The sequence below is a fragment of the Myotis davidii genome, unplaced genomic scaffold (assembly GCF_000327345.1).
Source record: "Myotis davidii unplaced genomic scaffold, ASM32734v1 scaffold462, whole genome shotgun sequence".
In the NCBI taxonomy this organism is placed as follows: Eukaryota; Metazoa; Chordata; class Mammalia; order Chiroptera; family Vespertilionidae; genus Myotis; species Myotis davidii.
In genome coordinates, this window is record NW_006293237.1 from 249,917 (window position 1) to 253,901 (window position 3,985).

Sequence of the window (3,985 nt, forward strand, 5' to 3'; positions counted from 1 at the left end):
CAGCGGGGCTAGGAGGATATTTCCTTCAGTCACTTCCTTGTAGCCTATCAGTAGAGCAGTGACCTTGAAATAGCCCTTGTAATGGAACACAGAGATTAACCTAGACAAGATTAAAATCGACAGAACTAGATAGAGACAGGATTTTTGGCAAAGGTCAGATAAGAAACAAGGAACTGTAGAACGTTACCCAAAACATACCATGATGTGATTATAGAGGCATGCTTATAGGATCAAAAAGTATAAGTATAGATGTAATAGGACAATAAAGAGAGAACCTCGCCATGATGATCACCTGAACACTGTCTCGGTGTCATTCCTTCTTCGCCGACTCCAGCCACACCTTTGGGAACCCCTGGACCTGCTGGGGCTGGACCCCAACAAAAATTACCCTGGTATGCCCAGCCTACATGGCTCAGTGGTTGAGTGTCGGCCTATGAGCCAGGTCACAGTTCCATTCCTGGTCAGGGCACATGCCTGGGTTGTGGGCTCAATCCCCAGTGGTGCGCGTGCAGGAGGCAGCGGATCCATGATTCTCTCTCATCATTGATGTTTCTATCTGTCTCTCCCTCTCCCTTCCTCTCTGAAATCAATAAAAATATATTTTTTTAAATTACCCTGCTATATTTGGTCAAACACTTAATTAATTCACCCCTAATGGCTTGGCAGGGCCAGCCCAAATGATTTCTTGGGCCTTATACGGCCCTCAGGCCGTACATTCCCCACCCCTGACATACACTATGATACAAGCACTCCGATGCAAGAGGAATGGATTTATACTTCCACACAAAGCCTTGTACACAAATGTTCACAGCAGCTCTATTCACAATAGCCAGACAGTGCAAACAACCCAAATGGCCATCAGGTGGCTGGATAAACAAATTGTGTGTTCACACATTGAAAGACTAATTAGTAACAACAACACAATAACAAAAGTCTATTGGAGTCGGAATAACTACACTGGCCAAAAGGAGCCAGACAAAAAAAAAAAAACAAGGAAAAAGGCATAAGGGCAGGATGACTTCATTTACATACAATTCTAGAAAATGCAGACTTAGCTCTCCTTAGAGAAAGCTGATCAGTGACTGCCTAAGGGTAGCTGGAGACGGGTGGGCCAGAGGTTCAAGGAAACTCTTGGGAGTGATGGATGTGTTCATTCAATTGTGGTGCCAGTTTCACAGATAAAACTTTCAAAATGTAGGCTTTCAATATGTGCAGTTTATTTTATGTGAACTCTACCTCAATAAAGCTGTTTTTAAAATATATATTGTGTCTCAGCCATGGCCAGTAGCTCAGTTTATTAGAACATCATCCCGACAGGCCAAGGTTTCTGGTTCCATGTCCGGTCAGGGCACATACAAGAGTCAACCAATGAATGCATAAATAAGTGGAACAACAAATCAATGTTTCTTTCTCCCTCCCTCTCTAAAATCAATCTATAAATAAATTTAGAATATCTATTGTGTCTCTTTTAAGCAGCATCTTTTTGGGGGGTTTCCCTTTAATCCAGCCTGGCAATGATTATTTATCCATTTACATTTTATTTTATTTTTTAATATATTTTTATCGATTTCAAAGAGGAAGGGAGGGGGAGAGAGAGAGAGAGAGAATCATCAATGATGAGAGAGAATCATCTATCTGCCTGCTCTTACTATTGTTTGAACTATTTGTGCATAGTTCAGTGGCAGTAGATACAGTCACAGTGTCATCCAGTCACCACTACCTGTACCCCAAACCTCTTTCATCATCTGGCCCTTTAAGCAGTAACTCCCCTTCCCCGTCCTGGTGCGTATAAGAGCCCATTTGTTGTCTGATGGCCCATCTGCTCTTTGTCCTTCCTTTCTCACCTTCTTCCAGGGTGTCACTTGTGTTATTACTCTGGAGTCACCCTAACATTTGGGTCTGCATCCTGGCATTGACCCCTCCCCCTTGACTTTGACACTGTTCTTTTCATACATTTTAAACCCCAGAGGCTTTTTAAAAAGATATACATTTTTATTGATTTCAGAGCGGAAAGGAGGAGAGAGAGATAGAAATATCAATAATGAGAGCGAATCATTGATCAGCTGCCTCCTGCATACCCCACACTGGGGATCCAGCCCGCAACCTGGGCATGTGCCCTGACCGGGAATCGAACTGTAACCTCCTGGTTCATAGGTCGATGCACAACCACTGAACCACACCAGCCAGGCCCAAAATATATTATTGGTGTTGCTTTAAATACCTATTTTTGGTTACATTTACCCACATATACGCCTTTTCTAGTGCTCTCCATGTTCTCCCATCTTGGATCCCTCCCTCCCTTCCTTTTCTTTCTCAAATTACTTCATTTCTTGGCAGAAAATAAGGTCAAGGAAATAACCAGAGGATAACATCACTACAAGAAACATTACCAAATATGAGCCATTTTCAGCTGTTTCCTGGTCTTGACTACAGTACCCGTACCCTCCATGGGTTCGACACCAAAGAAGTCCATATATTTTGAGTAACACCTTAAATGTATGTTCCCTTCCTGTGTTTATTAAGAGAGCTGGCGCAAATGTGCTAGAGTTTTTCACAGCTTTATTAAGACATAATTCACATCCCCTAAGGTCCATCTGTTTAAAACATGCAATTCGACGGTTTTCATATAGTTGCAGAGTTGTGCAACCACCATCCTGACCTATTTCGGGCCATTTCTATCACTGCTAGGAAACACGGTGCCCATTAGCAGTCACTCCCCATCCTCCCGGCCTCTTCCCAGCCTGAGGCAATTACTAACTTACTTTCTGTCTCTATGGTTTTACTGATTCTGAATATTTCATACAAATGGGATCAGTCAAATGTGATCTTTGGTGTTTGATTTCTTTCCCTTAACATAATGATTTCAAGGTTCAAGCAGGTTGTAGCATCTGTCAGTACTCCATTCCTTTTTTAAAAAATTTATATATATAGGTTTCAGAGAGGGAGAGATAGAAACATCAAATAATAGTATGTCATCAAGGCAGAATCATTGATCAGCTGCCTCCTGCAGGCCCCACACTTGGGATTGAGCCCGCAACCTGGGCAGGAGCCCTGACGGAACCGTGACCACCCGGTTCATACGTCCATGCTCAATCACTGAGCCACGCCAGCTGGGACAGTACTCTATTCCGTTTTATGGCAGAACAATATCCCATTGTATGGACAGACCACGTTTTGTTTAAATGCCTTCATCAGTGCATGGACAGTTGGGCTGTTTCCATTTGGAGCTACAGTGAATAGTGCACTGTGACTTTTGTGTAACAGTGTTTGTGTGGCCTTGTTTTAATCTCTCTAGGAGTGGAATTGCTAGGTCGTATGGTAATTTACGGGATTGACTTTGTATTTATGTTGCTTAATATTTGTAACCTTCTTGAATCTGGGCTTTCATGGCTTTTTGTCAGCTTTGCAAAATTCTCAGCCACTATCTCTTTAAACGTCGCTTCTGTCCTTTCTCCTCTGCTGCTTGGGGACAAGCCAGGGTGACTCTGTGCTCGCCTCCGCCTCTTACGTGGGCCCTTATCTCAAGGATTGTAGCACTTGGAGTCGTGCCTTTGCTGCTTGTTCTCCAATTCCTTCAGAGGGTTTATTACAGAATACATTTTGTCCATCTTTTTTTTTTTAAATCCTCACCCGAGGATATTTTTTTCATTTATTTTTAGAGAGAGTGAAAGAGAGAGGGAAACACAGAGAGAAATATCGATGTGAGAGAAACACATCGATTGCTTGCCTCCTGCATGCACCTTGACCAGGGCTTGGGCTGGAAAAGAGCCCGCAACCGAGGTACGTGCCCTTGACTGGAATCGAATCTGGGACCCTTCAATCCACAGGCCGACACTCTATCCACTGAGCCAAACCAGCTAGGGCTTTGTCCATCTTTTTTTAAAAAATATTTTTTATTGATATCAGAGACGACAGGAGAGGGAGATAGAACCATCAACGATGAAAAAGAATCTGTGCATAGTTCAGTGGCAGTAGATACAGTCAC